General features: G+C 48.3%; 1 non-coding gene across 1 annotated transcript; it reads left to right on the top strand.

Annotated features, from left to right (window-relative positions):
- The first annotated feature begins 10617 nt into the window (after nucleotides 1–10617).
- Nucleotides 10618–10689, top strand: trnaq-uug (transfer RNA glutamine (anticodon UUG)). The gene has a single exon. It is a non-coding gene; the product is annotated as a tRNA-Gln (tRNA).
- Nucleotides 10690–11103: the final 414 nt, after the last annotated feature.

An 11103-nucleotide genomic window follows, 5' to 3' on the forward strand; every position in this document is an offset into this window, starting at 1 on the left:
TGTTAGACACTTAATAATTCTCTTAATCGACCCACTGCTTGTTGTTGCACACTGAAGGGAATGCTAACATGTTTTCCAGGTGAGAGTCAAACTTTAGTAACATTTTTGTAGAATCAGACAGCACAGAAGGAACCCATTAAGCCCCATCGTGCCTGTGCCAGCTCTTTGAAAGAAATATTCAATGAGTCCCACTGCCCTGCTCTTTCCCCATAGCCCTGCAAGTGTTTCTTTTTCAACTACATTTCCCTTTTGAAAGTTAATGTTGAATCTATGATTCTATGACACTTTTTATTTTTACACGGCCTGGTTCACAGTTCTGAATATTGTCCATAAGCAGCAAGTTGAATTGTTGTTCAGAAGCTGCTCGACCTGTTGTGTATTTTGAGCAGTTTCCCTGTTTATTTCCCTGTGATGTGATGATTGTGGGGGCTCGGTATGTGTAATTGGATTTGCTGCAGTCCGCCGGCAGCAGGTGGTGAAAGCGGGCCAGAGACAGTGACTGACAGGTGAGCTAGATTTCCTTACACACCTTGGAATTCAGGAGAACCTGGTTCATGGTTTGCAGAGCAAACTGCTAAAATAAAGTGTGTAAAATGAGAAGGGAAAAAATTCATGACATGCAAAGCATGGAAATTACTGTGTGAAATGGGCCTCGGATAATATTAATATCAATATGTTTCTGCCTGACATGGTGGTGGAAGCAGATTCAATATTAACTTTCAAAGGGGAAGGAAATTGAAAAAGAAACGCTTGCAGGGCTTTGGGAAAAGAGTAGGCAGTGGGAATAATTGGATCGCTCTTTCAAAGAGGCACAGCCACTATGGGCCGAATGGCCTCATTCTGTGCTGTCTGATTCTATGATTCTATAATAATTATCGCAGTTTGTCTGTCACCCAGTAAACTTGTTATTAATTCCTGCAGTGAGCAACACAATGTTGTGGGTTGATTAATGATGATTGCATCAATTATGAAGGTTCTCACTGACTTGAAATATCCCTAAATACCTTCGGTTAACAAAATTCTCTCAATCGCAGGTTGAAATGAACAAATGATGTTGTACCTTTGAAAGAGCTATCCAAATAGTCCCACTCCGCTGCTCTTCCCCCATAGCCCTGCTGACACTCCTGCCAGTGGAAACTGTTTCCCCCATAATTTTGAACAACTCTCTTAAATCTCCCCTGAAATGGGATTAATGGAGGTCAATGTGGGCAAATGTCAAGTCATCCACTAAGAAAGATTGGTCAGTCTATAATCTGAAAACATTGGCAGAGAATATTTTTTTTCTGTGAAATAGCCGGTCCTGTTTAATTTAACAGAAGTTGCCCCAGATCCCTGCTCTCACAAGCAATGAACATTTGAAAGCATTCCCCTAAAATACAATGTGTAAAATGAGATATGTGTTAAAAGTTCAGCACATGCAAGAGCAAAATAATTCGCTGTATTTCGACTATCCCTCAGTAACCATATTTTAATGTATTTCATTCTGCAAAAGAAAGTTATTGGCTCAAGATCAGTGAGTCAAAACAGGACAGAAGGGGGCCATTCGGACCATTGAGTCCGTGCCGGCTCTCTGTCGAGCAACCCAGTCAGTCTCATTTCCTGCTCTCTCCCCGTAGCCCTGCAAGTTTATTTCCCTCTAGTGCCTATCCAGTCTTCCCTTGAAAACATTGAGTGTCTCCGGTTCCACCACTTTGGGTCGGAAACATTTTGTAAAATATTCCCATTAAAAATGAATTAACATGAATAAGTTAATTAAGTTTGTGGTTAACGATGAATAAAATAAAATCTCTTAAAACACGTATAGTTTCTCTGTGCAATTCTGGGCCATCAGCAGCAGCAGAATTGTATTCAACCACAATCTGGTCGGGCAGATCCATCACTCTACCATTACCCTCAAGCCAAGGATCCAAACCTGGTTCAGTGAGATGTGTAGAAGAGCAGGACAGGAGCGGAACCAGGCGCACCTAAAAATGAGACCATTCCAAACTGGTGAAACTGGATATGGAATCAAGGCGGGCCAATGCAGCTGAGATACAGATTATCCAGGATCTAATTGAATGAAGTGTGATGAAATATGCCATTCATCAGGCACTCTGTATTCTCTGTGTTTGATTGAGCCTGTGACTGTGACAAGCAGGGGAGTTTAGTTTCAGTTTCATTTCCTTACCTGTATTGTATTGTGTGTAGGGCTGCGCCCATTCCTGGCCGCTACTTAAGCAGGCCCCAGCGTGTCTCACAGGCAGTACAGCAGAACTCTGGATGAGAGACACTTCTCCACTGTGTATTACTTTCTGAGTTAATAAAAGCCTTGCTTTGCTCCGTTAACGTTGAGTCTCGGATTCATTGAGGCACATCAAATTTATTAACTCAATTTTCAACGCAATGGATCAACTCTTGAAACCCGAACGTTTGGATTTGGACCTGCATGCTTCGGACGTATCGGCACGATTCGGACACTGGTTTAAGTGTATAGAATTCTTCCTGGACAATTCCGCAGCCATCACAGACGCTACGGATGCTGAAAGTATGAAACTCGGAATCCTGCGGAATTGGGTAAGCCACCGGGTTTACCCCCTCATCCAAGACACCGACACGTACCCGGCCGCCTGCGACATCCTAAAGGTGCATTACCAGCAGCCTACGAACGAGGTGTACGCTAGGCATCTGCTCGCTACTCGCACACAGCGACCTGGGGAATCGCTGGATGAGTTCCTAGTCACCCTGAAAACGCTTGGCAAAGACTGCAAGTGCCAAGATGTAAAAGCCGCAGTGTACACTGACGAGCTTGTTCGTGATGCCTTTATCACAGGCCTCAGCTCCACTTACATCCGGCAGAGACTACTGGAAAAAACGGGATTGGACCTGAAACAGGCTGTGGACACAGCGCGATCCCTGGCTGTGGCCCAGAGAAACTCGGGTGCCTACTCTTCAGCCCGCGCCATCCACGCCACCACGTGTGCACCAAGGGCGCTGCCATCTTGGAAGGCATCTTCCCCGCCCAAAAGCCCGACACCGTCGGGGCCCCGCTCTCCCCCCAGAAGCCCTACGACAGCCGTGACGTGTCGAGGCCCCAACTGCTACTTCTGCGGGCAGCCAAAGCACACCAGAAACCTGTGCCCGGCGAAAGGCACCACCTGCTTTAAGTGCGGTAAGAAGGGGCACTTCGGGAAGGTGTGCAGAGGAAACCCCGCTGGAAAACCCGCCACCGCTGCGTGTGCGCCGTGGGAGCGGCCCGACCTCGTGGGTTCCGCCATCTTGTGAGCAGACAGCGTGGACGCCATCTTGTCTCGATCAGGGCCCTATAGTGGCATCGGTCAAAGTGGACCAGACCAGACCGCACCCGCTATCCAAATCAGTGGTGGACATCGAGGTAAACGGGTGCAGGGTTAAATGTTTAATTGACAGTGGAAGCACGGAGAGTTTTATCCACCCTGAACTAGCACAACAACTCTCTCTAATGGTGATCCCTGCTCGGGGCACCATCTCTATGGCTGATAAAACCCAGACATCGACCATTATGGGTTACTGCACGGTACAATTGTCCGTTAACGGAACTGTATACGATAATTTTAAATTACTAATCATGAAGAGTCTATGTGCGAGCATGATCTTGGGCCTGGATTTCCAGTGCCACCACCAAAGCATCACGCTCAATTACGGTGGGACCCAGCCGCCCCTCACAGTGTGCGGTCTGGCTACCCTGAAGGTAAAGCCGCTTTCGCTATTCGCGAACCTTACTCCCAACTGCCGGCCAATAGCGACCAAAAGCAGGAGGTACAGCTGGGAGGACAGGCGGTTTATCGTGACGGAGGTGGACAGGCTGCTGAGGGAGCGCGTTATTGAACATAGCAACAGCCTGTGGTGCGCCCAATTGGTGGTGGTGAGGGGTAGCGGGAAGAAACGGATGGTGATCGACTATAGCCAAATGATCAGCATATACACCCAACTAGACACCTACCCGCTACCCCGCATATCAGAAATGGTGAACCAAATTGCCCAATACCGGGTGTTCTCCACCATCGACATCAAGTCAGCGTACCACCAGCTCCCTATCAGACCAGAAGACCGCCCATACACCGCCTTCGAGGCGAACGGACGCCTCTACCAATTCCTCAGAGTCCCCTTTGGGGTGACGAATGGGGTCTCGGTCTTCCAGAGGGAGATGGACCGCATGGTCGATGACCACCACTTGCAGGCAACCTTCCCCTACCTCGACAACGTCACCATCTGTGGTCACAACCAGCAGGATCACGACTCGAACCTCGAGAGGTTCCTGAAAACCGCACAAAAACGCAACCTCACTTACAACGAGGACAAGTGCATTTTCAACACCACGTGCCTCTGCATACTAGGCAGCGTGGTGGAGAATGGGGAAATCGGACCAGACCCCGACTGACTGCGCCCCCTACGGGAGCTGCCCCTGCCCAACACTCCCAAAGCCCTGAAAAGGTGCCTGGGGTTATTTTCTTATTATGCCCAATGGGTCCCCAACTACTCCAACAAAACCCGCCCCCTCTTGAAAGCATCCTCTTTTCCGCTCTCTGCTGAGGCCCATGCCGCCTTCAAAAGCATTAAGCGGGATATTGAGCGGGCCACGCTACAGGCAGTGGACGAGAACACTCCCTTTCAAGTGGAAAGTGATGCGTCTGACTTTGCCTTGGCGGCCACCCTCAACCAGGTGGGGCGGCCCATAGCTTTCTTCTCGAGGACCCTCCAAGGGCCCGAGATCAGACACTCCTCCGTGGAAAAGGAGGCCCAAGCCATCGTGGAGGCAGTGCGCCACTAGCGCCACTACCTAGCCAGCAAACGCTTCACCCTACTTACCGACCAGCGGTCGGTAGCGTTTATGTTTAATAATAAACAGAAGGGGAAGATTAAAAATGATAAGATTCTCAGGTGGCGGATCGAGCTCTCCACCTTCGAGTATGACATCATTTACTGGCCAGGGGCCCTTAACGAATCCCCCGACGCGCTCTCACGAGGGATGTGTACCAGCGCCACCGGGGATCGGCTACAGACCATCCACAACGACCTCTGCCACCCAGGGGTCACACGGCTGTTCCACTTCATAAAGTCCCGCAACTTACCCTACTCGATTGAGGAAGTTCGGTCTCTGACCAGGAACTGTCGCACTTGCGCTGAATGCAAGCCTCGGTTCTACCACCCAGACAGAGCCCACTTAATCAAAGCTACACGGCCCTTTGAGCGGCTCAGCTTAGATTTCAAGGGCCCCCTCCCGTCAGTCGACCGCAGTGTTTACTTCCTGAACATTGTGGACGAATACTTCCGTTTCCCATTCGCCTTCCCCTGCCCAGACATGACCAGCGCCACGGTCATTAAATGCCTCAACAGCCTGTTCTGCCTGTTCGGTATGCCGAGCTACATCCATACGGATAGGGGGGCGTCCTTCATGAGTGAAGAGCTACACCAGTACATGCTGTCCAGGGGGATCGCCACGAGCCGTACCACCAGCTACAACCCCCAGGGTAACGGCCAGGAGGAGCGAGAGAACGGGACAATATAGAAAGCAGTCACTCTAGCTCTAAGGACCAAGGGCCTCCCTATCTCCCGCTGGCAGGAAGTCCTCCCAGATGTGCTCCATTCGATACAGTCGCTATTGTGTACTGCCACTAAAGCCACGCCTCATGAACGAATGTTTGTCTTTCCACGGAAATCCACCTCAGGCGTATCCATGCCGTCATGGCTCTCCACCTCAGGTCCGGTGTTTGTACGAAGGGATGTGAGGGGCCACAAGACGGACCCTCTCGTGGAGTCAGTGTACCTACTGCACGCCAAACCCTAATACGCGTATGTCCGGCACGCCGACGGAAGGGAGGACACCGTGTCCATAAAAGACGTCGCCCCAGCCGGTAATGACAACAACCACGACAACAACAGCAACAACGATCACAGCAAATCTTACCCACCCACTATCCTTTCATCACCCCCGGAAGAACATCGACCAACGGTGCCCCCACCAACTATCCCTTCAACAACCCTGGCGGCGCCACCGGCAGAGACCCAGGAGGCCACCAGGGACACCCAGCCGACACCCGCGGCACCACAACAGCAATGTCAGTCACAGAGGACTATCAAACCCCCGAACAGACTAAATCTGTAGAAGGGGTGAATGTGATGAAATATGCCATTCATCAGGCACTCTGTATTCTCTGTGTTTGAGTGTGCCTGTGACTGTGGCAAGCAGGGGAGTTTAGTTTCAGTTTCATTTCCTTACCTGTATTGTATTGTGTGTAGGGCTCCGCCCATACCTGGCCCCTAATTAAGCAGGCCCCAGCGTGTCTCACAGGCAGTACAGCAGACCTCTGGATGAGAGACACTTCTCCACTGTGTATTACTTTCTGAGTTAATAAAAGCCTTGCTTTGCTCCGTTAACGTTGAGTCTCGGATTCATTGAGGCACATCATGAAGGAACAAGGCTGAGGGACTGAATGGCCTCCTCATGTTCCTATTAGTCAGTCACCATTAATAAAATGTTACGGAATGGCTTTCTCGGATCCCAATGGATGATCTCATACTCACCGACATTGTACCCAGTGCTGCAGTATATCCCATGATCTTGCAACCAAAATACACATTTTGAAAACCTGGAATAGGTTAACGCACCTTCACTGGGTGGGTTCGAACCACCAACTTTTCGGTTAATAATCGAACATGCTAATCGATTGCACCACAGAGACTGGCAGAAAAATTGATTACAACATATACTAAAGCCGGAGTCTACGAGATAAAACCTCAGGTCACAGAGAGCAAGATAGCAACTGTCCAGACTCTGTTTACTTGTGCAAATTAAAGAAATGTAACCTTCATTGTCGGAGGGACTGAGGTTGTTATTTCAATGTTTTCAGCTGATTTCACAGGCGATCCCCAGCTCTGAATCCCCCAGCAGAGAATTCAAGGAGAGTTTGATATCAATGAGATTCAACATTAGTATCCGAACATTACTCCTTGATTCAGGACTCTGATCTCACTCCAGCATGTCGCTGTTGAAGATTGAATTTGACATAATTTCACCTTGTCTCGTGATCAGTGCGGCTCAGTGAGACTTCGGCCCGTCTCTCCCTTCACAACCCATCAGTGTGGAGAAAAGAACAGGGAATTTTACACATGTGTTGTGCTCTGTAACTTTATTTGAACATTTCAGTGCATTTCACGCTGTGTCCAACATGGTGAGGTCCCCCGTGCTGTGTCAGCTTTGTATTTTTATCAACACCCCAGCTTTACATTAACAGAACCTGAGCTCCTAGATCTGGTCGGGTCACATTGACCGAAGTGAGGAATGAGTGAGAGGGGCAATTCCTCCCGGGGTTAGAAAATCCTCCGAAAGAGTGACAGAATATTTAATTTGCTGTGAAGCCGAAATAGCTCAGTTGGGAAAGCATTTTAAAGGTCCCTGTTTCGATCCCGGGTTTCGGCAGGTTTTAATTATATTTTCCTCCTTCACTTTAAGAGGAGCGAATCAGAGTAAGTTTTCCACTCCTGAGCAGGCGTCTCCCAAAGGAATGGGAGTAAAACCGTATCGGACCCGCTGGATCCCGCTCCAACCGATTGCTGCCGGTTCGAATCCAGCCAGAGTCCCCCCAACTGTTTTTATACCGGGACTGAGGGAGGAACTGTTCAGCGATGGTGCGATAATAATTTTTAGAATGAGGTTTGTTAGATTAAAGAGCTCTTTTACTGTTACTTTCGATTTAAACTCTGCCCAGTTGTATATAGGAACAATGTCTATGCGATGTGGTCTGTTCAATGTTTGTGCAGTAACTCGGTCACCCAGTGTGAGCCTGAAAGACAATCTCCCAGCCTGGGTTCGGGCCTGCCCAATGGGTAAATTGTGACCGAGTTAGCTCAGTTGGTGAGAAAGTGTGCTAATAACGCCAAGGTCGTGGGCTCGATCCCCATACGGGACATGGGAATATTTTCATAATTTTACGCATTTCCCGCACATTTCAAATACAAACTTTATAAGGAAGCCGATGCACACAGAATCTCACGGGGGATTTATTTGGATTAACATTCATTGCAACTTTGCCACCGGGGCTGAGAGACACATCTTTCTGTTTATTTGTCTTTCTGGGTTTTCTGATGAACGTTGAACAGGCGGCCTGTTCCCGATAAAGGTCACAAGCAGGTAAGAGACAGACAGAGCGGCTCTGACCCCGCGAGATGGGCAAAAGGCTTCAGTTCAGGACAAATGCATCAATGAATTGTTCGCCCGGCACCGAGAGAGACAACATCCAGAGAAAAACACAGGAGAAAATCGATTTCAAGTGGATGCCTACCCGCTCTTGGTGTCGTGCTTTCACGAGCACGTCTTTTGTGTTCTCATCTAAAAAGTGTCATTTTGTACAAACAGTTTGCCTGGCGCGAAAGAGTTAAAAAGGGGGCTCATACTGAAATGGACGTGTTTGCTGCGGTGGGTGAAATATGGTGACGATCTATCGTTATTATCCGAGGCGACGCTGCAGGATCCTTTCAAGGTTTCCCGCGGATCCACTGAAACCAGTTGAATGTGCAGCTTTGAGAGGGGCTTTCTGCGCCTTCAGGGCAGGAAACGGGAGTGAGGCAGGGACACTGTCGGTATCTGTGCTGAGTGTCAGTCTGTGCAGAATTGTGCAGAGAAAATATACGGGTTCGTTGAGATTTTTAACTTTATTGAAATGTCAGCAAATAATTTCTTCCATTTTCTTATATTAATTCAATTTTAATGGGGAAGGTTTTCAAAACGTGATAACCACTACACTACGGGAATCTCTGCCGTAATTAGTTGCAGCAAGAACATCACAGAAGAGAACTGCGATCTGCAAATGCAGGTCCGGGATTAACTTTTGTATTAATACACGTTACTATTTGATTTTCACAAAACTCATTAAACTCTGTAAAAAGATGGACAATTGTTCTAATTGAAGAATCAACTTTCTGTTTCAGACTGAAGGAAATCCAAACATGGTCACCGAGTGACAGGCAAAACTTTCATAAGTGTTTTGTCTTTTGCTTGTGAAGAATTTTCAACAGCAGTTGGTTAAAAATGTTCAGTGTTTGTCACACTGGGAATCTGCTGCAGCCGTTGTTCAGTTTAAGAGGAACCGACAATTGTCGCCGCTTTTACACAGGGGAAGAAACTCGCCCCTGGAGGTTCAACTGGAGCAAGTTCCAAAATCATTCATCCCGCCCTGGAGCAGAACCGAGGGCATTTCGTGTGTAAGGCGAGCGTGATAATTGCTGCAGTCCCGAAACCTCTGCTCAGTTTGTCAGCCGCGAGTCAGAAGGATGTGTTAAGGGAGAAGGTGACCCGCTGACTCACCTCTCTCTGCACTGATTGAGATTGTGTCGCTTCTCCGTCAAACAACATCACTTCTGTCCCACACTGAAGGCTCTCAATCCTTCTCCTCCGCTCGCTTTCTATTCAAGTAATTGGACAATGAATCAGTAATAAGGTTCCCTGGGGCTTTTGCTGGTGGATTTATAGATATACCGGGGAATTGTAAGGAAACTGGAGCACAGGCAGGGTCCTTGCGACAGACCAGTCCGGCTAGCCCAGTCGGTGGAGTGTAGGATACTTCATCACCACCTTGGGGAGTTTGCGTTTTAAATTTTTGGGCTCATTTTAAAGGCGATTCCGAGCTCCGGAATCTTGTCTCTCTCCAGCCGCCCGCTGCTAAAGATTGAACTGATTTTAATTTCACCTTGGCTCGGGGTCAGTGCGGCTCAGTGGGACTTCGGCCTGTCTCTCCCTTCACAACCCATCAGGGCCGAGAAAAAAACGGGGAATTTTACACACGTGTTGTGTTCTGTAACTTTTTATAAACACTTCAGTGTATTTCACTCTGTGTCCAAGACTGTGAGCTCCTCCCTGGTGTGTCCACTTCCGGTGTTTATAAACACTTCAGATTTCCTGATAATGTTGTTGAATCACATTTTTTGAAAGAGTCATTGACCGAGAGGTGCCGGGGGATTTAGAGCTGGGGATCGCCGGTGAAGCCAGCCCAATAATTTGAAACACAAACCGCCCCTGAGATTAAGAGTCTCAGGCTCTACCGACTGAGCTAGCCGGGCCGGTCTGACCCCGCGCACTGCTTGTGTTACAAACCATGAACCAGTTTCCCCTCAATTCCCAGGTTTACCAGTAAATCGGCCAACAAAAGCCCTAGAGAACCTTATTACTGATACTTTATCCAATCACTTTAATATGTGTTTTCTGGTTAGCAACAATTCTGCCGCCGGAAAATGTTCTCCTTGTTTACTTTATTAAAACTCTTCATGATATTGAACACTTCGAGAAAATCTGCCCTTATCTTCTCTGCTCTGAGGAGAACAGCCTCTTCTTCTCTAGTACTCCACGGAACTGAACTCCCACATCCGTCCTAAAGCGCAGTGCCCGAATTACACACAATACTCCAAAGGTTTGGTATAACTTCCTTCCTTTTGCCCTCTATGCCTCTGTCTGTAAAGCCCAGGATTCCGTTTTCTTTTCTAACACAAGACAAAATGCTGCGGATGCTGGAAGTTTGAAATAAAAACAGAATTTGCTGAAAATACTCAGCAGCTGTGAATGGCAGGTGAGTTGGAAAAAAGCGAATTAGGCTCGGAATAGTGTGTAAGGGTTCCATGGTGTAATGGTGAGCACTCTGGACTTTGAATCCAGCAATACGAGTTCAAATCTCGGTGGAACCTGATTCCCTCTTATGCCCAGCTGTTGTAAAAGTAATTGTAATTGGCTGCTCAGCAGCGGGAAAATGTCGAAGCTGAAGGTTTGGATGAGAAAAGGCCGGAATGGAATGGTGGAGTTAAAATTGTCCAGTTCTTCCAATATTGCTGCTGGGCGAGGTTTGCAAGTAGCCTTGAGAGGGCAGTGATGTATCGCCATTGCAGTGCTGGTCCCCGACACAAACTCCGTTCCCGAGCCACCGACTTCATCCCAATCCCTGGCCACTGAGACTGAACCAGACAGCTTGCAACCTTGGTGCCGCATTTGATACTGAGCTGAGCTTCCGCCTAAGACGGTCTACTTCCACCTCTGTAACGTCGCCCGACTCCGCCGCTGATCTGCTGCTGAAACCCTCATCCTTGCCTTTGTCACCTCCAGAC

Source organism: Somniosus microcephalus, unplaced genomic scaffold, assembly GCF_052327205.1.
Source record: "Somniosus microcephalus isolate GS21.2 unplaced genomic scaffold, FLI_Smic_1.0 unresolved_chr4, whole genome shotgun sequence".
Lineage (NCBI taxonomy): Eukaryota > Metazoa > Chordata > Chondrichthyes > Squaliformes > Somniosidae > Somniosus > Somniosus microcephalus.